This window comes from Lonchura striata, chromosome 1 (assembly GCF_046129695.1).
Source record: "Lonchura striata isolate bLonStr1 chromosome 1, bLonStr1.mat, whole genome shotgun sequence".
In the NCBI taxonomy this organism is placed as follows: domain Eukaryota; kingdom Metazoa; phylum Chordata; class Aves; order Passeriformes; family Estrildidae; genus Lonchura; species Lonchura striata.
The window spans coordinates 88,304,217-88,332,093 of NC_134603.1; the positions used below are offsets into that span (position 1 = coordinate 88,304,217).

General features: G+C 39.2%; 2 long non-coding RNA genes across 2 annotated transcripts in view; one reads left to right on the top strand and one right to left on the bottom strand.

Annotated features, from left to right (window-relative positions):
- Positions 1-27,877, top strand: part of LOC116183231 (uncharacterized) — a 131,215-nt gene that overhangs the window by 22,980 nt on the left and 80,358 nt on the right. The gene's annotated exons all lie outside the window — the stretch shown is intronic.
- Positions 147-27,246, bottom strand: LOC144248256 (uncharacterized). Its single transcript, XR_013341643.1, has 3 exons — positions 27,219-27,246; positions 8,690-8,759; positions 147-256 (listed from the first exon to the last, which is right to left on the bottom strand). It is a non-coding gene; the product is annotated as an uncharacterized LOC144248256 (long non-coding RNA).

A 27,877-nucleotide genomic window follows, 5' to 3' on the forward strand; every position in this document is an offset into this window, starting at 1 on the left:
CTGTGGGTTGCAGGAACTAAAACAGAAGGCAGGATCACCTGAGGTGTATTCTGATATTAACACTACTATGGTTTTGTCTATCTTTAGTCAGGATTGAACTTTTGTCTTGCTTCCCATTCAGCTGTGTGCTTGAGGATTCTGTGCCCTGTTAGATTAGAACAGGTCTATTACTCTGAAACAGGCTGTTTCTTCTCTGAAGATTGGGCTGGAGCGCCTCTCATGTGAGGACAGACTGAGGGAGCTGGCCCTGTTCAGCCTGGAGAAGAGAAAAAAAAAAGAGGAAGGAAAATTTCCAGGGAGATCTTAGAGCAACCTTACAATATTGGTTCCTACAAGTGCCCAGAAGAGAGTTGGAGTGGGATTATTAACCAAGGTTTAGTGACAGATCAAGAAGCATGGTTTTAAACTGAAAAGGGTAGGTTTAGATTAAATATTAGCAAGAGACTCTTCACTATGAGGATGGTGAGACACTGGAACAGGGTGCCAGGGAAGCTGTGGATGTCCCATATCTGAAAGTGTTTAGGTCAGGCTGGATGGGGCTCTGAGCAACCTGGTCTAGTGGAAGATGTCCCTTCCCATGTCCCTTCCCATGGAACTGGGTGATTTTCAAGGTCCCTTTAACGCCAAACCTTTCTATAGTATTTTCATTAATTTCATTGAGAGCTGTGTCTGTCAGGCTATTCTTCAAATGTGCTGTTTGAGTCAACACATCAATTGTGGTTTACCTTTAAGCCTGTGCATTCTTCATGGAAATAATCAATTTGTAGGATCTTCTGGCACATATCACTCCATAAGTGAAATATAGGAATGTAAAGGTGCTTGCTATCCCTTTAGTGTTATTTGTATCCATGGAGTTTTATTGTGTGAAGCGCCATGCATGACTCTACAGGATTTTCTTTCTTTGGGATGCATCCTTTTTGTTAAGGGTTTGGAGGTCAAAGAGTCTTTAGGTGGAATAAGGAGACTGGAACAAAACTTTGTGCAACTTGGCATCTTTTCTGCTGGACTGCAAAGGGTTGGACAAGGAAATAAAATCAATCTGAGTTTTTTTGTGGGTTTTTTTGGTGTGGTTTTTTAAAATAATTTCCTCCAATTTCTCAGGATTGTCAAAAGAACTGTTTATTCCTTGTTTATTCAAGGGCCTTATCCAAATTTCCATTGGAATTAATGTATGAGCATCCCTTTGTTTTCAGTGGAAAGTGGATATTCTCTGTAAGAAATCAGATACTTAAACTCAAGCAAAATCTCCCTTTGCTGAGTAATACTTGGTGTTTACATCAATGGCTAGCTTCAAAAGATTTTTGGTTTAATAAAGCCTTTTAATTTACAAATGGAAAATAAAGTTATTCTTTCTTTCTTCCACCTAAACCTTTTTCTTTCCATTTTCACACTCCTGTTTTTCTTTCCCTTCCTCACAGAACATTGTAAACTAAACTGGGACATGAAGACAGTCATTCAGGGCTTGTTACAGTGATAGAAATGGAAGTATTGTTCTGTCTGTGTGATGTTTTCCTCTTGCATTACATTACCAAGCATTTGGTTCAGTTTAGGTTTTGATGTTCTAGTGTTAATGAACTCATTACAGTGGTATCTGAGCAAAAGCATTACAGGTAATGAGGTTTTGCTTCAGTTCCTCAGAGAGATTATTCTGCAATGAATAGACCCGTGTGTCAGGACATTAGTTTATTTGGCCTGATTCTAGTCTTCTCCCTCTCAATTTCACACTTTTTCTTCCAGCCATACTTTGCAAAATGGTTCATTTTCCTTACACTTACTTTTTTTTTTCTCCTTTCTTTTGCACATTCCTGACTTTCTCATGGCTTCCCCCTTGTTGCTGAGGAGCTAAATCTCTGTGTTTTGAGTAGTCTCAGAATAGTAGCCAGTCATTCCAATCCAAACTCTTGTCTCAGGCTGGTTTGCCAACTTTTGCTTGTCTTTAGCACTAGTAACAAGCGTCATCTATAGTTTGTTCCTTTGGAATTGTATGACTATTTCTGGAATAAAACCTTCAATATTGAGCCTGTAAATTGTACTAATCTCTCTCTTCTAGGAGGAGAGTTTGTCTGAGTACAGTCCACAGAGGGTTAGGTGTGGCTGGGACCTCTGTGGTGGCATTTCAGAGAGTTTCTTACAATATTGATACAGTGACAGGCAGGATCTTGAGAGCTTGAGACAGGATTCCGTGCTTTGAATGAACCATTAATACAGAGAGTCTCTGGAAGCACTCAACTGCAATCCTCTTGTGAAAGGAGAATCACCTCAAAGAAGGGAAAAAGTCTGAGGTATTGAGATTCTTTTCTGCAGTTGTCTCGGGAGCCTTGACAGAGGAGAATCCTTAAATTATGTAGGGCCATGCTTCAGCAAAGGAGAAATTAAAGTACAGTATTTAATTCCTCTCTGCCTCTGGATTTTGGGATTGATTTCCATGTTCTGTTTCTTAGTAGGAAAGATTATTTTACATAAGAGTTTCTCTTATTAAAGGCAGGTTTCCAAGGGGCTGGCCAGTGCCAAATATTCCTTTCTCTTTGTTGTGTGCCTCTTGAAACTCTGGCAAGGGTTTGTTCTTGCAGTGTCTCCACCTGAGATGTTTGTGAACAGGTGCTCATGCAGCATGAGCTGTAAGACCAAATTTGGAAACTTACAAAATGGAAGTAAGGGACTCTGTGGATAAAGTGATATTCAGAGTATCTGTGTCAAGCAGGATGACAAGGGGAATGTCTCTGAAATCTATGAATTGTCTCAGCCCATTCCTACCCCAGTACACACCAAGTCTCTGTGTTGGCAGTCGACCTGATACATTTTCCTGAACATGCCAAGTGTACCTCTTTGTCTTGGTGAGGTTTTCCTACACTTTTGCTATGTGTGGGAACTCATCTGTTACGTGCAACTTTAGAAATAATTCTGAAAGCATAATTTTTCTGTCTAATTTGCTTGACACTTTCCCTCCTCAATTCCTTTTTCAAATTTGCTTGAAATTTTCCCTCTTTGATTCCTTTCCCTTTGATCTTGAGTTTCAACAATGTGAGGAAAGAGGAGTCCACTGAATCTCAGAGCCTCGAACTGCAGCTGAGGCTGCAGGACTTTCCTTGGCTTCCTGAACTGAGACGTCTCATGCTGATGAGGGCTCACAGGAGCTTGCTTATACCAAATGTATCACTTATTACTGTGATGAGACTGGCAGGTTGAGAGAGAATCTAGAAGAGAGCTAGGAAAATTGCTTGTCTGAATCAGGTCTATCAGAAACCTTGTAGGTAAAGTTCTCTGTAGATTTCCTGGTAGAGAAAAGGCATTGCTTCTGATGTTTGGGTTGTCAGATGTATGAATTGTGGTTCTCTTGGATCACTACTGTAGGTTTAAACTGGACAATTCTTGATTTTTGTGATTTGTCTATTAAGAAAACTTATTTGGTCAGCCTTTATTGATGACTTTTTGCTTTCCTTAGTGAGAAAGGAAGGGTAGAGGGAGATAAAGGAGGGAGAGGTAATGGCTGAGGATTAGAACTGTGTTTTTGAAAAGTACTTTGTTAAAAATGTGTTATGGTACAGAACTGCTGTCCAAACTCTGTCACAGAGTGTTTCAAAATGACACAGCAGTGTGCATAAAACTCTTTGTGCCCCAAATTTTTTCACATAATATGAATGATCAGAGAAATATGTTAATGGACATGTGGAAAACAAATGGAAAAGGCAGCCACATCACTTTATTAATATTTTATGGTGAATTTTTCCAATGACTGAAAGCATAAGTCATGATTCTCCTTCATTTATAATTCTAAGCTCTCTGTCCATGCCTATGTGCTGAAAAGCATTGATGCACTATTGAAAGAGCACTCCACTGCTCATTTAATCAGTGTTGGCTGTGTATTTTACAGAGAGCAGATCAAATCTGACTGATTTATCACAGACTTTGAGATAAATTTTCCTGTCTGGGCAGGCACATTGCCCACTAATGAGAAAGGGAGTTAGACATGTAAGGCTAGAGCCTTTTGTTATCTGCTTACTGTAATGCTTCTCTAGACATGGTCCTATCTATAAAATGAGTCTATAGGTAGGGAATTTTGGTTTGGAGGACTAAACTGGTATAGAATTCTACAGAAGTAATAGCTGCAAATGAAACTCTATACACAGGTCAGAAGAAAAGCCTTCTGCATGCATTTCCATGTGAATATATAAATAATTGATGTAAGTTTGTTTTCTTTGTGCCATTTCTTCTTGAAATATACAGATCTTTTTTTTAAAGACATGGGGAAAGAATATCAAAGCTATTTTTCTCCATTTATTTTCCGTAAAATAGGACAAGCTTTTGTTTGTGCCACAGTACTGCAAAGTTCTCCATCACTTATCATCACTTTGCCACTATTTGAAACATGGTTTCTCTACAATGCCTAAGATATAGGATATACACATGATCAAAATCTGGAAAGTGCTGGATACCAAGCCTGTAATTTAATTAAAATATTGAAGTGAACAGTAGCAGTGTGCTTATGCATTCATTGATAATGGAGTCCATTTCTTCCTCTTGTGAATATAGGCAGTTTAACACTTAAAAACCGGTAAGAGATATTTTGTGTTAGATGTTCAGTTGGGCTCAGAATGACACTTGCTTAGTCAGAGCAAATGTCTTCTATCTTGTGTCTGCAAAAAAAGTAGGTAGAAGCTGATTTTTGATGCACTAGGTCCCATCATTTTGACTGCGAGCATTTGAGAAATTACATGGTTATTGTGTGATGGCAGCAAAAGAGACTTCTTCTGAATTTTGTCCATACTTGATGAAGAAGAGTAGTTGTCATCACTCAAATATTTTAGTATATCTGTGTGGCTTGTTTTACATGGAGTGCAGAGTAAGACTTATATTTAAATATGTGTCTGGATACCCTAAACCAAGAATGAAGAAGAGTACATGTCTGACTTTCCTTGAACACAGGTAGAGATATGTTTTAAAATATATATAATAATTTCTAAAACACCCCATACTTTATAATCAGTGCTATCTGCAGTGTATCTGATTATTTAATGCACTTGAGTGAAAACTGCGGTTATGTTCTGGGCATTGTCATTGGCCTGCCAGCTACTCTTAAGTCAGCACTTTCACTGGGTTATGATTCAGTCTCTCTGTCTAGAAAACTAAGATAATATCTGTGACTAGTTTCAGAAAAGATGCTCTGTTCTACTCATACTCTACCTCCTGCCAAAAAACCCCAAACCAACCAAAAACCCCAAACAAAACCAAATTAAATCACAAAAATGCCACCAGTATATGAAAATGAGTTGGATAGTAAAGTTGTGAATGAAGTTTGTCCAGCTGTTTTACAATGTAGGTTATGTCTCAAGTTAGGATGGACTTAATTTTAAAAAATATTTGCATTAATCCCTTATTGCTTCCAGAAATCCCCATAAACTAAGCATCAGATTTTGGATAGGTGATTTGCAGGAGAAATGTCACACCTGTAAGTACTGTGGAGTCAATGAAATACTACTCTTAATACAGGTCAGTGCTGAATTCACGCTTTAAAAAGCTAATAGTTAGTCTTCAGATGGAAAGACTCTAATGAAAACCAAAGCATCATTAACAGTCATGTAAAAGCAGAACTGTTAGTCTTGGTGCGTTGTCTTGTGTTCTCTCCTGGGAGACTAAATCACACCACCGTACATTTTCTATATAAACAAATTGAATAAAGCATACATCTTCACTTTTTATGCTGAATGCCAGTGAAATTAGATCTCTGCTTAGTTCATAAAATATTTTAGAACTAGTCTGGGTGAGAGGTGTCAGGAAAATGTAAGCTGTTTTCCTTATGTAATGTTTCCATTACTTAACACATACATACCCTAGTTTTAACTGCCATTGGTATGCAAATTCAGTGTTGCATGTATTGAGAATTACCAGAATTATTTACTATCACTAGCCTTCAAAGTAATCAAAATTAGGGGACTGCGTCTAACAGCTTTTAGCCAAGGTACATCTCTGCCTCTTGAAGAGGATTGTGGCTGTCTCCTGTAACATCCTCTCCTTAGACACCATTACTTTTAGTGCTGAGTGGGAGTGTACCAGGGGATATAGTTGTGACAAAATCCCAGGGCTCCTACCAGCCATCTTCACCCCAGGGAAGGCAGAACCAGCACACTGTGCAACACTCTGGAAGTCAGGTGCAATTCAGGGGCCCCTGCAGTGAGCATCGCAGCTCCGGTACACTGATGTTATGGTACTCCACGATTCCGGTGGAGACACATTTTCTCTGATTCCATTTACCAGCAGAGAGGAAATGGGTCTTTTTCTGCATGCTCAAAGGAAACAGAACCCTTAAGGCTCTGGGTTGCCTTGGGAGAGCATTTCTGTGGTCAGTACTTCACTCACATTTCCTAATGGCTAAACAAAGAAGAAAGGTTCAGGAAAAAACTCGTGGTATTTGCCAAATTGTTTTGAAGGCTTTTCAGCATCAAAAGCCTTAGAAAGTTCACTTGTGAAATACCTCTGTTTATAGGAAGCCCAGGTGAACAACACATGCAGCAAGTGTTATACTCTTGTAAGGTTTGGGGGTTTTTGGCTTAGGAAAAGAGAAGATGTAGTTCCCTTAGAAAAATCTGTGGATGTTCTAAAGTATATTTGCTATTTTTCTTACAATTTTCTGTTAAAGTGCTTTTGGATTTGCTTGTCAGTGACATTCATTGAGCTGCACTAATTTTGAAAAATTCAGAATAGTTTTGCCACTTTAGAGATAATCCATGAAAGCTCTCTTCCTGCAGACTGCAATAAATCATCCCCTCCACTAAAAGCCTGGATGTCATTTGAAATTTATTGCATGGAGCTGGTAGTGGACTTAAAAGCCATTTCACATGTCTTATTACTCCAGTCATCTAATTTATGGGTTTCAGCCACAATTGTAGTTGGAAAAGTATTTTCCTTCAACTGATTAATATGATTTCTGCTTTTGCATTCATTTCCCTTTTTATAGTTTTCTATAATCATTGCAATACACTTTGGCATCCAGTGTTTTGATATGAAACTGGAAAAAAGGTGCCAAGACAGACTGATGCAGATTGACTAAGCTTTGCTGGCTCTTAGCTGCACTTGTCACAAGGTATCTTAGTTATTGTTAGCTGAGCAATCTTGCCCTAGGAAAGAGCAAGCTGTCAGGAGTTTCCACATTTAACATGAGAATTTGTAACTCTGTGAAGGGAGTATGAAGGCAACCTATTAAAGGCAGATGAGGTAAACAGAAGTAACACACATTGTACAAATAATAACAAGATATTGGTACTTTTTTTCTATTCACTTTTTAGTGTGAAAATTAGTTTGAATTTACTGTGCTACCTAAGAATGACCTTTGATTCTCATGAGGCTCATGACCAAAAGGAAAAAAGGCATGGAGGACATGAGTAAATGAAATAAAAGTTAGTACAGATATTAACTTCTGGATGGGACCTTGTTATCCATTTTATGAGTTCAGTCTTTTTCTCATTTTTTGTTGATATGAGTGCTACATGAATTAGCAATTCCTCAACACACAATGCTGTTGTATATGGTCTTGCATGTATGCTTGCACAAATAATTTGTAAAGTGTACTATGAAAGGATCAAAAATTCTACAGGCTTTCTTCTTCTGGAAGAAGAAGAAATACTGAATAATTCTTGTCCTGATTAGCTTGCACTACTCTTAAATGTGGTCCATCCTATACTCGTACTGGTGTGTGCATATGTGGTAATGGTGGTGAGGCACCTGATCAGTATTACCACATAGCATAAGAACATGATGTGAGGAATTAAAAGCTCTCACTATATTTATTTCCTATGTAAGTCAGTGCAACAGTAATGGGTTGGGCACAGACCCATCCACAATTGCTTAAAGACAGTCCATGAGGCATTGGATGGAGTTTGTCTGCAGCATAGGTGTGGCTAGAAAGGGCAGTCTTTTCTGTCTGGTGCCTGTGGCGAGTGCCCAAAAACAGGTGGCAGAGGGCACAGCCAAGCTGCAAGCTGTGCATGATGCTGCTCGGTCAGATGGGCACAACTGTGTTTACTGGCCAGAGTGGTGACCTTACTACAACAGATAAAGTTGACACACTACAAACAGCTTTCTAAGACTAATACATGTTTTTACTGCATGATTATAAAAATACAGTCCAATGAAGGAGGGGAGGAGGCAGAGGGAAGGGTGGGAGAGAAAGCCATAGAGCTCTGACTCCCTAATACCCATTGGCTCTCTTTCCTGAGAATTCATAAAGATTTAAAACAAGAATGGTATAAAGAGAATTCTACTGTGGTTTCTACAATGCATGTTTTCTGCTAATAACACCTGGGAGGCAGTGTGAAGTAACAGCTGAGGTGCTTAAGGGCACCTCTAGTGCCATCTACCTCCTGTGCACATCTGTGGATTTGGGCATACATCCAAAAGGAGGCTGGGAAGAAAATCAGCCAACTATGAGACCTTTGCAACAGGAGGAGGAGATAGTTCTCTGCTGCTGAATCTGAAAGTTTCTGGGTGTAACCTGGGCACTTCAAGGTTCAGAATTTTTGCTAAGTGGTTAAGTCAGAGCAGAACTCGGAACATCAGTTTGATACAAGGGAGCTGAAATTGCTCCTTGTGCTACCAGAAGGGAATATTGCACTGGGAGGCCTCCTGTTCCCCTTGAAACAATCAACTGCCAGCAAACAGATTCTGCAAGCCTTGGTAAGGGAGAAATACCACCTACCTCATGGCCTGGCCTTTGCTGGGTGAGGGGATGTGTGGACTCTCAGTGTCTGGGTTCAGTACAAGTGGACCTGGCAAATGAAAGTGGCAGTTTAGTCAGGAATTTGCTCTCAGATGCCACTGCTGAATAGAAAGCTGATGCTGTAATACAGAATACAATGCTGGAAGTCCCAAGATGATGAAAGATTAATGAGCAAGGGTTAGGCTTGCAACAGCTGTTTCTTTCTTTCCTGCACATAGACAGTAATGCTATGCAAAGATAAACATATTAGCCAAATATTAACTCTTTTTTAAAGGCAACAAAAAGCAGCATGTGACAGGTTCCTGTATCTAAACTAGAATAATGCAGGTTGCCAGTTCTAAGCTGAACTCAACTGAGCTGGAATTTCAAGAGAAGATCATTTTGTATAGCACCATCAGTTCACATTAGGATTTAATAATGAAACAAAGACCTGTTTTCCATGCAGAGAAGTTTATCTAGGAACCAGATCTTGAACAATTAATGCAGCTACTACAAACACAAGACCTAAGGTGATTTACTTGATTTGAGGTTTGCAAGGCGGGCACTGCATATTTTCTGTCATTAATTTTTCACAGTTCAGACTTCAGCATAATGATCTGTCTGCTGCTGGACAATGTTTTTGGGAATGTTCAATCTGTAAAATAATTTGCTTCATCTGTAGAGAAGTCTTTGTGTTTGCTTCCTGCAAATATTCCTGCTGCCAAGTTTTACCAGCACAAGTATATAAAGACACCAATTTTTAAAACTATATGCACAATTATTTGTGCTGAAAGTGCATGTGTGTTCTTTCATTCAGGAAACAAAAAACAGTGTAAATAGTCTCAATTAACTCTGATGGAGCTTAAAAAGAAAATATTGAACTGTCTGTGCTTGCACTTGCAGAGTGTTGAAATAGATTTTCTCTCAAGTCAATTGAATACTTTCAAGTGAATTTTAGCACAAGAGGTTGGAAAGCTGAATTAAGCTAATAAATTCTTATAGTGAGTTATTTGTTCAACTGTTTTAATAGGCAATTCAACCTATTGCATTTTAGTTATTTGCTTCTTCCATTTGGCTTTTGTTTTTTAAAGCAACATGGTCTTTTAATGAAATCTATATCCATTCTCTCTTTTTTTTACTGTGAGGCGGTAGGCATATAAAGGAAATCTACAATCATTGTGCTATTTCTTCACCTTGCCACACTGACAGTGCCTGCTCTTCATTGCTCTCTGAGACAGAGACAAAAAAGACACACCGGGAAGCAAGGCCCCAGAGCAGTGCAGCTCAGCAGACAGCAGATTGCTAATGGCACCTGTATTTCAGTTCACAGTAGTGACTGCTAACAACACACACAGTGCGCTATACTTGGTTTTTTTTTTTTTTAGTTCTTCCCCCCCCCCACCCCCCGCGCTCTTTTCCCCACTCCCACATGCTTAATTAGAAAATCTGATGCAGCCAGAGACGTTATCTGCCATACCGTGTGTGTTACTGAGGAATGCATTCTTTGATGTTGCTGATAAGCTTTCCTGTGTTGTGGGTAGTTAATTGGTAGTGGAAAGGAAATGTCTGGACTAGTGTAAAAGGAAGCTTCCTAACTGTCTCTCCTGCAGCTGGTCCCACTGGTTGATGAGCCAAGGTGTGGTATTGATGTAGCAGTGGTGAGGAGGTTCTGCCAATATTGCCCAGCCCCCAGCAGAACTGTGCAGAGCACCTGCACCTTTGGAACAGGTTCTGAATTCTTCTTCTCTTTCATCTTTGTAAGGGAACAAAAATAGGAATGAAACACAGTTCTTCCCAAAACCCGGAGGGCCAAATTTCCTGCCAGTATAAATCAGCATGTGCACTGTAATCTCTCCCTGGGTCATGCTAGTCCATGAGAGCAGGGAACGTGAATGGCGACGCATTTGTTAAGCAGTGAACCAGCCAGCAGGTCAGATACTTGCAAAATTCAAAATAAGAATCTCAGTTTTATTTGAGGTTTATTTTCTTCATCTTTCAAGCTTTAATTTGCCTTTCAATCATATTTTGCCTTTGTTGAATTTAGTTACTAAATCTTCCATTTTAGTTCCCATTTACAATGCTACAAGCTAAGGCTTGCTTTATTCTTCTATTTTAACTAGACAGTGGAAGGACCATGATCTTTCTCTGGCATGCAGGACTTATTTAGGGATTTTGGTTTGGGTTTGTTTAGCAGTATTAGATCATCTGGATTTTTTTTTTTTTTGATTTTTATCTTTTTGCTGTTATTGCTCAAAAGGCAACTTTCTTTATCCAGTAATAGATTACTGTGATTGTGAAAGGTCCTTCTGTTCCTAATGAACTTCAAATTATTTGTTCTAGTCATTTGGCTCTGTTGGATATTGACATTTCTTTTTGTTTCCTTTCTCCATTTTCTACAATGCCTAACTTCTGTTTTCTACTTATCATTTTCACCTTTCTCTTTCTTCCATTTGTTATAGGCATTTGAAAATTTGCAGATGCTTTCATTTCCATTGAAAGCCTGGCTGCATTTCTGCAACCACTGTGATGCTATTTTGAATCATTATATAGTGGCTTTTGGGGTATCTAATACAAGGTATTCTTAAACCCTTGCCAATCGTTGCCATCTTTCCCTTATATTTTGGTTTTTCCTGCTGGGTGAATTCAGGCCTAATTGCATTCAGCTCTTTTTAAGCTGACCCTAGAAGAGCACCAAGTGGAAAGGTAAATGGTTTCATGTGCTGTGCAAATGTAGCAGATGAGATGGAGCCCTTCTTACTTGTATGTAAGGAACACAAGGAACACAATTCTGTTTCTATTCTTTCTCATCGGCCAGAACGTTATGTTGTATGTGATGAAGGTACTCCGTGGGACACAGAGAACTTCTCCCTCTCCTTACATTTACTGAGTTATATTGACTTTGATGATTTTCCTTTCCATCTCTCCAATGTGAATGGACAGAATTAGCTAATAATTGAGGCTTATCTTGCTGGGACATTCATGTTGGCTTGGGCTGGTTGAAGGGCTCTGTCAAAGCTGTCAGGCTCAGTTCTGCCCCTCCTTGACTTCTACTGTATGTTGGTGACAATGTGGTGTGCAGGCTGCTGCTTCCTCAACAACCCTGGTGTGGTAAATGCATGGCAATTACACCGAAGTCCAGCTATCCAGCTAAAAGAGATCCAGAGCAGCTCACAACAGATTTTCTGTTAAAAAATTAGGGGCGTACTGTAACATCAGCCAGATGTGAAACCCTTTGGGGCAACTTTTGCAGTTTGGTTCACAAATATGTGGTAATAGAGGAGATTCAACCTGTTTTCCCTCCTCATACAAGGGAAAACCAGTATCCTACTAATGCCAATGAGGAGAGACAGATGGTCTTGGTCAGGTACCTCTCACAGTGTTGTGCTGCCCTTCTTGCTTTGTACCCATCTGTATCTGCAGTGCTGCATTCCATGTTGAAGTGGTGCTGAAGCATCTAGGAAACATAGGAATGCAGCAGAGGAGGAAAAAACTGTTTTGTCCCAATTACCATACTTTTAATTAGGGCTGAAGATTATCTAACCTTGGTGATACCTTGGAGGTGATAGTATCTGTGTGAGTTAGGGATTTCCATTACCTCTGGAAGTAAGGTCCTTCTAGAGAGGTCACCATACTTCCAGGCTCTGTCACATCCAAATGAATTTGTTTGAGAAGATAGGCTGACAAAAGTCTTTCAAGTAAAGTCTTGGGAAGAACAACTTAGAAAGCATCTTATTCTCTCCAATTAATCTGGCTGATCTCCAGTTCAGGTAGAAAGATGTTACATTACTGATGAACATGAATGTCTGATTCCACTTCCACTCCTTAGTTTCTGTGAAATAGGAAAGTAGGCAGCTCTGTTTTCAAACTGTGATGAAAACATGTTAGAGCCTTATTTGTGACCAACCCTGAACTTTCCCATGTTGACAGAGTCTGAGATTAGTTGCTGCACAAATAATATATGACAGGCCACACCACTCGCAGGGTATATGACATATGTGTGGGATGATAATTTTTAGTAGTTTGCTCAATACGTGTCTTTTCAATCTGAAATACATGTGTCTGTGTAATGCATAATTTACCTTATTAATAATTTGCCTTTCAGACTGCTAAGTACGTACAGTAGCATGCATACACCCCAGATGGGTAACTCTTGTTGGTGTTTGGCAAAACCACAACTCTTTTACAGGTTTTGCAGTCACTTGAGAGGATGTTTGAAGGCTGGAGTAGTGTGGCAATCCCTGCTAGAGCTGACAGGGTATGAGAAGAACTTTTATATTTCATCTTTTTTTTCTTCCTGATCCTACTGACTCATACACACTTTTTGTTGTCTGTTTATGCTCTTTTATATGCACTAATTCAGCTGGCTGATTAAGTTCCACCACCCACTTAAAACTCCAATGGATAATGTTTTAGACCCAGTGTCTCACATGTGCAGACCCCTCACACATCAATGTCATTATTGGGATTGCTTTTACTGATAGCAGCCACGTGGCAAGTGTACAAAGAGCAGCCTGCAGAACAAGCAGCATGAAGGGCATCATTCATCAGGTTTGTTTACAAAAACTCATCATGTCTCTAAGCATGAAAAACTTGTGCTCCCCTGCCTTCTCCATTCTTTTCCTTCTGCTGCCTGTGATCACGCATACTTTTTCTCAGTCTTGATTTTTCACATTGTGGTTTTGAGTGAGGAGTCCAGATAGGATTAGGTTGTGTCTTACTGTTGCATAGAAACCTTTGAAGAAGATTCAAGGAATCTCCTGGGCTTTTGGAGGATACAGGAAGGTTCATTACTACCACATGCACAAGAGGAGTTTGATTATCTCTAGTAAAATATGTACTTGTCTGAAATACTTCATGTGAGTGGCTCAAATTAAGCCATTGCTTAAATTTAAACACATGCTTTAAACATAGGTTTCTTTCCTGAGCTAGATCCATGAAAGGCCCTCACAGGGACAGACTGCAACAGGTTTGTAGCACCATCTCTGTGGAGCTACTTGTGGGAGCAAGAGTCCTCACTCAGTTCTTCTGGATATTGATGATTTATTTTGGCTTTTATGTTAATAAGGTGTCTCTGCTTGCTTGGTATAATCATCACAATGAATCCAGTAAGCTTTCATGACCTTAAAAAGGGTAACTTAATATTGGCATTAGATTTTAAAGGGGGGGATTGTCATGAGTGTTCTTAATTGAATCTGAAAGACAAAAAAGACTGTAAGGATCTCAGTTGGCATTTGAAAGAATGCCGTCTTCTTGTTCTAGGGTGTATTTTCTCATTAAAATGCCCTCTTTCCTGTAATCACTATTTCACAGTTCAGCCATCTCCAGATACTGTGAAACAGCTGTGCAAAGGTCAAGTGCAAGAGGGCAATAGGAGAAGAAAATGACACCACAGGTCTCAGGGTTTCCAACCATCCTGTTAACAAATTTACTGACACAGGGCATAATTTTCACTGACACTGCCCATTTTTTACTGACACTGACTCTTAAGACTCCATAGGGAGCAGATGCTGACATCTCTCTTGACTTAGAAAAGTTCATTGCTGAAACAAAAGGGTTTTATGCAAAGATTTACATAAAGTGTCTAAACATAAGTGGGGGATCAATAGTTCTTCAAGTCTGAGTAATGATCTCACATAGCAAAGCTACATTTTAATTAATAAGAACGCATCCATACTTTATCTTATTTTCACACACAGAGACACACACCTTCCCCCAGCCTATCTTGGTTTTTTTTTCAAGCATATACTATTTCTTATCACATCCTAGTCTGAGTTTCTTTGGGCTGTGATTCTTCTTTGAGACTTGTACAGACAGACCTAACACCCTTATGGCTTTTTAGTGAAGCCATTGAAGCTTGGTGCACCTGTACAACCTTGCAGATATTACTGTACAATCAAGACCTTGGCTGAGAGATAAGGGTAGCTGGTAGGTCTCAAAGAGCTTATTCCCTCCTGCGTAGCTTTAGTTGTCTGCTTTAGTACCATGCTTAAATTTTGTCTTCTTGGTCTCTCCAGTTACTTGCTGATGACTTTTCAGTCCCACATAAACATGGTTTTGTCTAGTTCATCTCTTAAACCCGACAGCTAAACTGTGCTCTGTGTGGTGCACTTGTAATTCCTTCTCCTTTGCTGCTTGTGTTCCCTCAGTTGTTGACTGTGACTGGAAAATAGGCGTACAAAGCATTTTGCATTCTCTGAATGTACCACACAGTAATTCTGCTGTCTGAAAACTCTGTAATGTCAATAATTGATGCACTTGAGAAGTGGTAATTAAATTAGTTAATTATGCTGGTAAAATTACATGCAATTATGTGACTGCAGGGTATGTTTAGTAAATTAGGCTTTCCCATACTCACTACATATTGTGGTGCCAATTTTGTTCCTTGATGATTAGGTAGCTTTTGATACTTCTTAATTGATTTAATACCTGGATCTTCATTAGCCCTCGATTGCTATGCAATGTATGTCTGACATTTTTCTCTCTGATATTTCACAGAATATCATTCATCAAAAAAAAAAAGAAAAAAGAAAAAAAAAAGGAAAAAAAATCAATCCATACGTATATACACATTCCTGTCAGATGTTAAAGCATCAAGACTTCAGGGAAAATGCTGTCTTCTACAAGTGTCTTGCGGTGACTTGCCCACTAGTAAGAGATGCCAATCAACTAAGTGTCCCTGGGAACCCTCTAATATAGAATGACTGATTTCATTTATGTTTCTCTTGAAAGATCCAGATAAATAGGTGTCTCAGGGAAGATTGGCACGGTGACAGCTGTTTTAATGACACCTGTTATCTTTGCAGGGAGCAGTGAAAGGTTATTAAAAGGTAACATTAACACAAATAAAATTTTCAAGAGGGTCAGATTTGATTGCGTCTGGTGCTAGGGTGGGGTTTGCTGTATTTCATTCATGCTTGCTCAGTATTTTATGTGTCAGAATAACCTCCCAGCAGATGGTTACCTTCATGCTGGCTGTGTTTGCTATTGCACACCTCTCCCAGATCTGCCTGTCTCCATGCCCTATGTTTCCCCCAGCCCGCACATACTCTATTGCTGTCAAAAATGATGCTTCTGTGATCCTTGTTTAGGGGTACTAGTGACAAACTGCACTAAAGGCTAAGAGCCAGATCTAATTTTTTTGCTCATAGGGCAGAATCTCTGTAGGGGAAAGGAAAGGGTGGGGTGGAACTTGTTCTTTGGTTTTGGAGTCATGAAGTATATAACATGGTCTCTGAAGCATATAACCTGGGTCCAGTCCAGCAGTGTGCCAGTATTAAAAGCAATGGGGTCTGAGTGACAGAGCAGTTAAATAACTGGGCTAAACTGATGTGAGAAGAAAAGGCTCTACTACTATGATGACTTCAGAGAAGGGTGAATGACCACTATCCTGTTGAAGTTATATTTCCAGGGATTTGATACAGACAGAAGCAGGCCAGACCCTTGGTTTGTCAGTCAATTGCTTTGTGAGACACAGCTTCCTCTGATTCTGTGCCTTCATGGTGCCATTTCTGAGGTGGCTGGGGAGCATGGACTCAGTACTTGTGTATGAGCACAAAGGGTGCCCACGCTCATTAAATCTTTACTCACCAGTAAATTCAGAATGTACTGCTCAGAGAAATAACTGCTGAGGAAAGACCTTTGGAGGTGTACAGGTAGCTTTGTCTGAGTGTTGCTTCTTAAAGGAAAAGCAACTTTTCTGTAATTTTCTGTGGCTGCTGGAGCATCTTTACAATGGATTGAATATTAACCTGGGGGGATCAGTTCACGTTGCTTCTGTTTGCTTTATTTGGGCCTTCACTGTCTTTTCCATTTCCCTACTTCTTTTTAACAATGTTTATTACCTAAATCCCTTTTCTTTCCCTCCCCTCACCCAACACAAATTTTGACCAACTCTTTTTATATGGCCAATACACAGCTTAGGCGTAAAACTTTCCAGGAGAGAATGTCCAGTATTTTCAGAGTGCTCAGTCATGGCTAGAGCTAGCAAACTGTCTGGCTTCTTAAACCCTGTCTATTGTGGCTCTTCAGACTTGTTGGTCTTGGGGAACTGAGGCTGTATGGTTCACAAGCACATGTAAACTTCCAAAGGGAGGAAGTCTTCATTTCTCCAAACCCCTAAATTAGTGTGTATAGGGAAGTTTCTACTTTTATGAATAAAACAATGTCACAGATTCTTGTGATGTTTTTGTAATTTTCAAGCTCACATTAAAATTGAAGTTAAATGAGTATTACTGGATGTGAAAGCTTTTCTATATACTTACCAACAGTAAGAACTCTGGTTCTATTTGAGAGGCTAATGAATGCTTGAAAAATCATAGTTTTGTTCAATGAAAAGAGATGCTCTTAAAATATGAAGTAGTAGAATCAATTAGAAAGGAAAAAGTGAAGAAATGTGCAGATTAAATGGGAAAGTTATTTCCTAAGGATTTTAGTGGGGTGTATAGATGCAGGGAGAGGACCTCCTGCAGGCATGCAATGGTCTTATCAGTGAGTCTGTTAAAATACTGTCTGCTTTGCCTGGGAATTTAACAATTTTGTTAAGACTTCTGTGTTTGTGAAGGTGCTTGAATATTGAAAATAAAAGGGAGATCAAACCTAAAATAACTTTAGTAATGCTGGGGATATGTAGAAGCTTCTCACTATTTTTCTTTAGTGGGAACATGGCTCTTGCTGTCTTCTTAAAGCAGTGCATTCAAAAGAACCTATCTTTATTTGGCACATTTGTGCTAGTGAGGCTGGCGTGCTACCTTGTTAGCTGGCATCATGCCATCCCAACAGATGGACAGGAGTATAGACAGCCAGGAGACCATGTACAAGCATCAGTATGTATGTTGAGGGCAAGATCCCCTAGCCAGAAGTGTTGAAATGCTTGTCTGTTCTGTGTTTCTGCGCTTGTGGCTAAGTAAGATGATGTACCAGCCCTGAGTGGAATCAGCTGCACTGGTATAAGCTAATCCTTCACCTCCCAGTTAGGAGCTGCTCATGCAGAATTTGGGTTGGTATTCCTGCAGGAAGTCTGGGGCTTCCTGAAAAACACTAGTGCTTTCTACATAGCACATAGCTCTAAGTGTGGTGAGACCAGCTTTTAAAGTCATGTGTTCAATAGGTCATACTCAGACAGAGCTCCATCGATGGTGGAGCCAGAGGTGTAAATGTCTGAGTCCAAGTCTGATCGATTTATTGAGCCAAGGTTTCTTCTAAGCTTGGAAAGTGGAGAGAGCTTGAGTGTAGATTGTCACAGAAATTCATTGTTAGACTCCTCTGGACATCTTTCATGCTGTTTGTCTTTGCCTCAAGAGACAGCGCTTTCCTAGCGAGACATGCAAATCCACATCTGTTAAAATTAAGTGCTTTTGTAAATTCAAGTAGTAACTTGAATGAATTTATGGACTCAAGGATGAAGAAGATTCATCTAATATTTAGTTTAAGGAGTGGAAGAAAAGCCATGCTTCCATAAGACCATGGCATTAGTTGAACTCTAATCAGCTTTAAATTTGAAATTCACATAGTGGATGTTTAGTTTGGGAATGGCCACTTTTATATAAGTTCAAGTTTGCTTCAAGGTGCTGTAGAGTACACTAAAAAAAAAAAAAAATCCCTGTTTCTAATTGAATTAGCACTCATTTGTAATTGTCTTTCTAAGTAAATTGGTTCAAATTTACTGGAATTAAACTGTAATTAAACAACAAATACAGACACTTTTCAGGTTTCTGCTTGAGTCTACTTCATTCAAAGAACTGGAAACCATTTCAGAAGAGTTGTGGGGCATTTTTAAAACCTTACAGAAGACACTTATAGAATGCTATGAAGCAGCAAACAAGGGGTTGAGATCTGTGGTTCAGAGGCCTGCACAATTCTGAGCAAAGGCAGGTAGTGATATTTGCAATGATTCATGAAACCAATATTTGAAAAATTATCTTGGCAACTTAAAGGCTGTACACTTATCTTTTCTCTTCCACTAACAAAGTATTAGATTCAACTATTACCTGAAATATTTTCATTTGGAAAACTCCATCTTGCCATAGGTGTTTAGGTAGATAGTTTGGTCCCAGGGTGTCAAGCTCTTTGGTATGTACTTAATCATGTGATACCTCTTCCATACCATGTACTAACAGATATTTTAGCCTAACTTTGTGTGAAAGACATGTATTTATATTTTTCTAATTTTAGGAAGTGGAACTAGCTGAAGTGGCAATATTTACTTTTGCACATAAGCAATCTAACAAATGAATTAATTCCCCGTAAGAATATTTAAATGTAAAACCCAGTAGCTTACCCAGTCTGAATTGCAAAGAGCCTAACAGATTAGTTAAAGTTCTAGTATGGGTCATGATCATGTCTGTTGGATGAAATATTAATGGGTCCTAGTTTATTTCCAAGTAGGTATATGTGTACAGGTAGCAGAAATGTGGCTTACACCCAGCTTTAAGAAAGATTGTTGAGATGTCTGTTAGATTGGAAAAGGGAAGACTTGGAGATTGCAATCAAAGTACAAAAACACCTGAAGCGAGGGAGGGAAGAGGACAGAGCCAGACTATCTTCAGTGGTGTCCAGTGACAGGACCAGAGGCAATGGGCACAAACTGAAACACAGGAAGTTCCCTCTGAACACCAGGAAACACCTTTATTGCTGAAAGGGTGATTGAACAGTCACACAGGTTGCCCTGGGGGGGGGTCTCTCCTTAGAGATATTTAGAAACAATCTGGATGTGGGCCTGAGCAGCTAGCTCTAGGTGATCCTGCTTGAGTGGGGATTTGGACAAGATGATATCCAGAGTTCTCTTCTAACCTCTGCATGGGAACTAATTGCTGTTGCAATTGAGTTCAGATCATATGTGCCAGACCTCTCAGCCAAAGGGAATTTGGTTCTCCTTTTTTACTTTTCTGAGTTATTTTATGCCACTTGGTTATGTGCAGAGGGTAGTGAGATGTATTCATCTTATCAGCATACTTCCTCCTTTTGTCTGCTGGAAGTGCTCAGCATCAAAGCACTGAAGAGCAGTTAAAATGTACTCAGCAGGTCCTTGATTCTCTATTAGTGCTGTTAGCGATTTTTTGTAAAGCAGGTCCTTATGTGAAGGCACAGGAGAAAGCTGCTCCTGTGATCTTTCTGATCACTCTTTCCAAGTGTTACAGCTCCCAGTATGGGGCTATTTGGGTGTATCCCAGTGAGAGGTTCGGATCTTTATGTGATAATGGCCTCTGTTCCAGTCTTTCACCATGGCATGCTGATGAACTAGGTAGGAATACTCTTTGCCTACAGAATACTCTACATCATTACTTGCAGTGATAATATCATCACTTGTATATCCTTAAACCAAAAAGAGAAACCACTTAAGTATAATCTCCTCTAGAAACCTGTGGGTAACCAATTTGATTTCACAGAGTCATTCCAGGATCACTTAGATTCATAAAGGCCCACATACAGTGTGACCAAACATGCAGTGAAGTACTAGTGATGTCAGTTTGCACAAATATGCCTACACTAGGTATTAAATCTTCACAGTAGGCTTTCTACCAATATATCCTTGTCGTTTTCATTTTATATTTGAAATTATAATTAGTAACAACAGGTGCAGACTAGATTCTCCCTGCAGAAAAGTCAAGTGCTATTGGATAGATAGCAAGGAGAAGGAATGCAGATTTCAGAATGGTATATGGAGCAGCTACAGTACAATTGTATGCTGGATTGGCTAGGGCTCTTCTGAGCCATTACAGCTTGTCCGCTATTTGTATCAAGTTCAAAGTTGTCTCCATAAGAAATATTCCATTTCCATACAAACCAAAGATGCTTGTTTACTCTTGCAGGTCTCCTTTCATCTTTGCTACTTAATGATTCTTGGCTTTTCTCTCTTTGCAGTCTTCACTGTCATGTTGATGCAGCTGAGAGTGAATGCTGTCCTTATTTTAAACCCAGCCATTTTATGTTTGGCTTTTCAAGCATCCAGCCGACAGTGAGTCCAGAATTGGACATTTAGCTACATTAATTGCAATGTGGGTGCATTGCAGTAGCTTTCTGGCTGTTTCATAATTTAGAGAACTTTCCTCTACTTGCCACTGCCTAATAGACATGTTTAGACTGTTGGACACCAGTAAATATGCTTTATTGCCTTTTTGAAATTTTTTTTCATTAAGTCTGAAATCTGCTACCACTAGTTTTCTGTTGCATAAATTCCTTACGAAGGAATCTAAAGTAGTCAAATCCTGTCTACTTTATTGGTTCATGATAGGACATACAGCAGGGAAGTCTAGGCAGAGAGGATTGAAATTACAGAGTAAATCAGAGTATCTCTTGTGTCTCAGTTTACCACCTTAGTTGAACAAATGACAGAACTGTTAGTATGCACCTAGAGCCACTACATATTTGAAGCTTAATCTAATCCTATCCCAGAGCCTCTGGAAGCTCAAATTTGGATGCTACTGCTGTTCTATTATATTAACAATATCTGTATAAACTGGTGGCTCAGCTTACAAAGACCTGGGACTCTGTTGACTTTGACAGAAACCAAAGTCAGAAGAAGTCAGACTTTGAGGGGGAGAAGAGAGATGGAAATTGTGCAGGGTGAGGTCTCTAGGTGAAGTTATTTAATGTCTTGGGACTGGTGGCACCACAGTGCAGACAAGTATTTTGACAGTCTTACTCTAATTCTCCAGAGGGTTTATGTTGTGTGATGCAAGACACTAAAGCAAATTATCAAGTGATAAAGCAGCTGTATATTTTCCTTTAAAGTATCTTCTCATTTTTGAGCTCCAAGGTGCCAGTTTGGTCATGATTTGAAGTGATTGTGTTGTTTTGAATTTTGTGTTGTTTGTTTCTTTGTTTCTTTGTGTTTTCATTTGTGTTCTGGTTTTTTTGGGGTGTTTTTACACCACTGTTAGTTTTATAGAGAAATTTTAGATCTCACATAACTGCTAACTTTTGGGAGCTGGACCTTTAACCAGAACATCAAAGACTGTAACACTGTTGACTGAAGTTGCTGGAGACGGCAAAACTCGGCTTTATGATTGCCAGTTTATTTTATAGGCATGATCAATTGCAGTAGGTCACCTAAAATAACACCCAAAATAGCTGTAAAAACCAAAAAACTAAGATGATGTATTCCTTCAGTCTGGTAAAAACTAATTGAGAACATCAAATGTGTCCATCCAAACCCCAAATAAGTTACACATGTTAATCTGTACTTACAGGTCACAGGGCATATACACAGGGTATTAGATTGTGAGCTTTATATGTGTATCTGCAAAGACTTTTGTATCTTTGCATAAAGAATGCTTCTATTTTGCAGTGCATCAAAAGTAACCCTAACTAAGCCATATAAAGGCATATCACATTCTTCAGCTTTGTGACTCACTTCATTATATGCCAAACACAAATTCCAGCTCCTTGTGTTTTACTTACAATAACATTAGTGTTTAATTCCACAAACTCAATCAAAGCTACACTTAATATAAAGAAAACAGAGTCCTTATTTTATAGCTGCATTAAATACTTTCCCCTAAAATGGTTTAGGGGGTAGCTTTTTTTTTTTTAAATTTATGGATTTTTTTTCACTAAGCTAGAGACTTTGTTTTAGTTTTAGTACTTGTATTTATAGTTGTGGAATGATCATTTTCTGGTTGATTTCACTTTGAGCTCTCTCAAAACCAGTTTTAATAGTTCCATGCCCTTTAAATCTTTTTCTTTCTATCACTGCTGTTACAATATATTATACTTTATATTCTTAAGCTATTAACTTGGTGCTCAGTTAATGATTTGTTGGTGGTTTAAGGGAGTGTATCTGGGTTGTTTGTATTTGTACTAGCTTTTTTCCTTAAGAAGGCAAATAATATAAATAATTCCAATAGTGGAAAAAATAAACCAGCAAGGAGTTTGTTTCATGAGGCTCAGATAAGATGAGCCAACACATAATATATCAATCAACCTATTTTTGGCTAAAAGCTTGCATGGTGTTTGGTAGTTAATGATGATCTGCTTTTCTTGGAGAGATGCAAAGGACAAAAGGGATTTTTCTTTTCTTGATGCCTTACCTCAAATGTTTAAGGAAATTTCTGAGTTACTTCTGGGCTGTTTTCATTAATCTACAGAGCCTGTTGAGTTTGGGCTGTGGGATGATCCCTAGGCAGAAGATGGAGAGGGAGTAAAACAAAGCAGGAAAGAGTAATATAGGGAATGGAAAGAGAACTGCTTCTCTATTCTCAGGTTGTGTCTGTTGATGAAGCTTCACTTTGTAAGGAACAATCTCTTTGTTGTTCCTAGACTTTAAAAACCGGATGATTATGTATGACAACACCACACTTGAAATTATGCAGGACACAATGTTCTCTAAGGACCCTGGATTTTACCATGCCCTAGGTTAGGGTAGTACAGGGATGCTTCCTTGAGGCTCCCTGAAGTTTGCTATGGCTTGACTATGGATAGTAGCCAAGTGCCTCATATGGAGTTCCTTTGTCAGTTGTGGACTTGAATGAACTCCTGTGCCCAGTGTCTCATTTACCAGGTGCATTTGTTTTCCTCTTATTTCCACTTTCCCTACAGGACAAAATGTCATCTATCTTTCTTGCTCTGGGACTGACTGCTGTTTTAATTCCTTAACTAAGTGCTGTTCTTCCTTGTTTTTTTTCACAGGGCTGCTGCTTCCTAATGTTAGTTTCTTCTTTCTCTTTAGTAAATATATATGCACAGAGTAGTGTGACAACTTTGATATGATGAAAAGATATTTTGGATAGACCAAACTCATGGCATAGCTGTACTTAACCACAGACTTATTTTTTCCTTCTTGAGAAGTTGAACAGGTATGGAAGATCCTTTTCAGGCTTGTGATAATTAGTACTTGATCAATATGTGCTTCCTTGCAACAAAATAACACTTATGGTTAAACTTATTGAATATTTATATTCTATTATGCTTACTTGAAAAGGTTTGCATGTACATATAAGTCATATAATAGTACAGATGATCCAATTAAAAGTTTTACCTCCATGAGGCTGAGAATTTATTTCGAGAAGTGTGGTCAGAAGGACAGGATCTTTGAGTTGTGGCACAAACTGGACAAGGTTTTACATTGAAAGGTCAGAACAGCATGCCATAAAAAGGTGAAATCAGAAGGGAGAATGGGCCATTGAATGGTCTGATTTTTCAGCTGTTGTATTTACAAGTAGGCAGAGAAAGTGAGTAACACTGCATGGAGCAAGAAAAAGAAGACAGTGTCCTTTGCTGCAACCTGTGTTTTGGCACTCCTCTTACTCTTTGTTACCAGAATAATAACTCCATTAAAGGCAATTTTTCTGCTGAATTTCTTTAGGGTATGGATCTAAGTAGGCATGGATAGGAATTTTAACACTGCCTATTATGTCTGGCATCTTTTGAAGAGATGTTCTTCTTCCCCATCTGACGCAAATATCTGATATGTGATGAACGTGCACCTAGAGTTACTGTCTACTGGCTTCCCTCTGTAAGCAGCCCAATGAAAGGTTGCAGCTTTTTGCCTGTATGGTGTTTTTTCCATTCTCCAGGTGGCTACAGAGGTGATGTTGTTGCAGGTCTTCCTTTGAGTAAAAATCTGCCAACTCACATATAAATATATCTAATTCCCCTAGTGCTGTCATAAACATACCTTTGCATGGAATGTTTTAAATTTGGAAATATGTGAAATACCTGGCTTTCTCTTCCAAAATCAATAAAGTTTATATTATAAGTTATTTGCAAGCTATATATGTGTAGATATGCATCTAGTCCTCATTGTGTTGTTCCAGGACTCTGTTAAACTGCTAAACATAAATGTGCTCAGGGAGGATTTAAAGTCTAATGCTCTTTCTGAAGCAGAGTCACCAAGGGTTTACTATTCCCATACAGAAATGTTGCTGTAGGTGATGTTTTGTCAATGGGAGAAGATATTGCCATGCTGCTTCTGGGAAGCACTAAAATCTATATATTTTATAATTGCACTTTTTCCCACCTTAGCAGTCTCTAGTCTTAGCATCATGCTTTTTTGGACTTTTTAGTGGGTTTTGGCATTTGGTTTTTGTTTGGGTTTTTTTTTCCAATCCTAATATTAAACCTGGATGATACATTTTATTTTGTAAATCATCCCTCACGTAGTATCCACCATCACTCCAGGGATAAATTGGATAGCTTATGCCATCTGGTATGGGAATAAATGTGATTATATTGAGTAAGGTAAGGAATGTGGAAGTGAGGTGCCTCAACTTTCTTTGTCTGAGAAGCCTTTTGCAGTCAGGGCATCAGCAGAGGTACCAAAGCAAATGGTGAATTGTAGAAGGGGAGAGAAATCAAGGGGAAAATAAGGTGGCAAAAAAAAAGTCTTTGTGGGAGTAGGAGCTTGGTTTTTGTTGCTGCTGAGTCTTGTTTATGTGGGTAGATTGGTGAATCACAAAGCAGATGCAGGGAATTGTGGGAGAGAAAGGCAAGAATGAGAGAAAAGGACAGAAAGAAAGCCAGTACTTGTTGAATACAGGGGGCACAGTTCACTGGTTGGCCAGATTAAGCCTGTGAAGGATTTTTGCAAAAGGGAGATTGATTTTGATCTGAATCCCATAATGATGTGAAAACCAGTGGATTTGTCCATGACAGCCAAATCCAAGTATTTAGAGCTTGTGAGTTTTCTCTCTGTGTGCTCTCAAGATATCTTGAAATTGGTCTAAATGTCACAGAACTTTCAAAAATTATCCAAAGTGGTTTTATTTCCTTTTTAAAAAATTATTTTCATCCAGATTTATCAATTTTCAGCTTTCTCTGAGACCTTGCAGAGCACCAAAACCACCAGAAATACTTATGTTGGCATAGTCTAAGGTTTCTTAATTCTGTCTGGGAGATTCACCTCAGATATTACACGGATGAGTTTTTAAATATGTCATGTCGCGTAATATTTGCCAAAAGTATTACTTTTATTTCTCTCTTCAATTTACACAGACTATCTCCTTCATGAAGGTAGGGTTTTTGTTTTGTTATGGTTTTTGTTGTTGTTGTTTTGGTTTGTTTTTTAAATATATTGAGAGAATCATCTACAACATGAATTTGCTCATGGACTACTTTTAATAGTCAGCCTGTGTAGATTCCAAGTGAGACTCTGGCATTGTGCAGAGGCCTGACAGTTCCTAAGCTATCATAAGCAATGTTGATCTATGCTTAGTTTACTTTTTAAAATAATGTTAGTGCAGCCACCATACTCCTAGAATATAGAACCTCTCAAAAGCTGCCCAGGTAGTAAGGTTTTTCATAAATGGTACTGGCATGTGGTTATAGGGATCTGTAGTAGTCCACCTGGGGATATTCAAATGCAAAGCAATTCTGACTTTTTTCAGCAGAGATGTGTCTATGCACTGCATTGGGCTCTCTGCAGCAAGTTTCTAACTGGCACATCAAAGCCAACTTGCTGCTTTTAATTGTCTCTTAACAGTGGACTGTAGTGATAAAAAATCATAATAAGGATAAACATTTGTGTGTGTCACATCATGTCTGCAGTCCTTAGTTTGCCATTTTCACCTCCTATTTTGATAGAAAGCATCCCAAGGACCACACACAAAATCCTGTCTCTAGTTGTACTTCTTTAGGGCAAGCCATGTGTACCTTTCACTGGTCCTGCAGCGCCTACAGGAATGACTGCAGGAACTCCAAATGTATGTTTGGCAAAGGTGCAAAACTTTGGATCTTGAAAAGAAGTTAAAACCTTGGCTCCATTTAAAATAAAGGGAGAGGAAAAAAAAAAGATTAGATTTTCTATGGCAAGTCAAAAATTAAGTACCTTTCTCTTGGTCTGTTTTGATTGGACTTTGAAATAAAGCCTTAGAGCCCAAGCTGTAAGCTTACTGCTTCAGCAGTAGCTCTATTTCTCAAGTACAGGCTGCTTGCCAACCGTTCTAACTAAAGAGGATTTTGGAATCCAGAAGTCCTGGATCATCCGTGAGTGTTGAGAGATGTCACAGAGCTTTGTGTTCTGCTCTTAGTGCCAGGAATGGGGACAGGACTATACTGATGTAGACATCTGATGCAGACAGCAAAATTACTCTGAGTTAATATGGGGGCCAAAAGCCAACCTCTGCCTTGGTTTTTGCACCTTGCTTCCCAGCAGGGCTGATCGAATGGCATTGCTCTTGGTATTTCATTGTGTCCTGTAGGCAGAGTCCCAGCTAGTGCTGAGCCTCCTCAGACCTGCAGAGCTTCTGTGTTAACCAACTCCATGGCAGCAAGCCTGCAAGCTCTGGAGTCCCTGACTATGGATGTGATTTCACTGTGGAAATGGTTGCCATAAGGCATTGCTGGGGCCAGAGGATTTAGCAGGATTAAGCAAGGGATTGAACAGTTTTTGTATAAATAATCAGAATATCCAGAATCATAGCTGTCAATGCTAACAAACTTTTCAGGTGTAAACACTACCTCAAGTTTAGAGTTTAGTATCTTGTGATCACCACAAAAAAACCCAAAACCAACCAAACAAACAAAACCCCCCAAAACAAAACAAACAAAAAGACAACAAAAAACCTTCCAATGAGTGGCATATCTGAAACCTTACCTCAAACAGATTTTCTTGTTTCTTTTTCTAAGACACTCAGTACATGGCTCAGGCCAGAGGCAGGGTGTTAGAATAGACAGGTGACAAGTAAGATTCCATGTGCTGGTGTTTGTCTCCAGTGGCTTCCTCTGGTTTTATTCACCATGGAGACAAAGTGTTTTTGGTACATTTATTTATTTACAAAGCATTATTCAGCATTACCAAGGAGAAGTGCCTGTAAGTAAAAAACATGCCTGTATGTTGGTATGAGCTCCTCTCGATAGCTGGACAGCAACTGCAGATACTCCCTGGCTGTATTTGTTCCAATAACTGGGCATCTTCACAGAAACATGTCAAAAGGTGGCAAGGAAAAAAAAATCTCACCTTTCATTAGGCTTGCTTTTGTGGGCTGAAGTTATGACTCATCTTTCAGGCATGAAAAACACCCACAGTACCACACCTCCCTGGCAAAACCAGGTGCTTGAGTGCTCCAGAGGCTAATTCTTGAGGGAAACCCTGGAAAGGCACTTGTTCTCCATGCCTGAATAACATTTAGTGTTGTTACCTCGGGCATTTTTCTGTCCAGCCCTGTTAGTAAAAGAGAATCATACAGAACTGTTGCTTTGCTTGGAATACATAAAATAAAGGTCAGTAGCTGTGACCTAAAGAGCTTAACAAGA